The sequence below is a fragment of the Elephantulus edwardii genome, unplaced genomic scaffold (genome assembly GCF_000299155.1).
Source record: "Elephantulus edwardii isolate Elephantulus edwardi_28Jun2011 unplaced genomic scaffold, EleEdw1.0 scaffold00012, whole genome shotgun sequence".
NCBI lineage: Eukaryota > Metazoa > Chordata > Mammalia > Macroscelidea > Macroscelididae > Elephantulus > Elephantulus edwardii.
In genome coordinates, this window is record NW_006399762.1 from 25360108 (window position 1) to 25360986 (window position 879).

An 879-nucleotide genomic window follows, 5' to 3' on the forward strand; every position below is an offset into this window, starting at 1 on the left:
CATCTCCAAGAAATGTTAAGGGGCTATAAAAAATAATCACTTTATTCAGTATTATAGAAATGAGTATATTTCTTTTAGGAATTAAAAACTGAGAAGAAAACATCACTAAACATCATTGATAGGTCGGTGGAGATCAGCAGGAAACAATACTGTGATAAGTGTGTCAAATGTGATAGTACCAAGAAGAAAATCTAGTCTCAGTTCTCACAAGCTTCCTACATTTTCACAAGGTTCTTCCATCTCATCTGCTTTTCATTCTTCTCCCTTACATCATGTTCAAGGGTTGGTACAGCCTTTACAACTTTAGCAACAGGAGCAAATCCAGTATCCACTGATATCTTCTCAAAGGGTGCTCTAACCCATCAGATAGCCCCTGAGGAAATAAAATTTACAAGAATTTAAAAAAGCAATTTTTCAAAGTATGCAAGTGATTTCATGATAAAGGCAATCCAAAATTTAACTGCGTAAATCTTCATTATGATTCTTATTTTGCACACCTTGATCCATTCCCCCAAGTAAATACATGTTATTCTTGGGCCTCAGTTCCAGTACTTTTCCCCACAAAGCAGAAAGTCACACACTAATACGCTAAACAACCCTGAATGAGGAAAAGTAAGGAAACCATTATAAAAGGTAAGATTTCCCCATGAACTCACAGAGGAAGTAAAAAAACAAAAAACACCTCCAAACTTCTTACGGAAAGAAATATGTTTCAATTCCCTGTTATTGTTGTTGTTATGTGCCATCAAGTCGCCTGCGACTCATAGCGACCCTATGTACAACGGCCCTAAACTCTGCTCTGTCCTGTGCCAATCTCACTGTCTCTGACACTCCCATCCCGATTACCCCAGTCACTGAATCAATCCACTTCATAGAGGG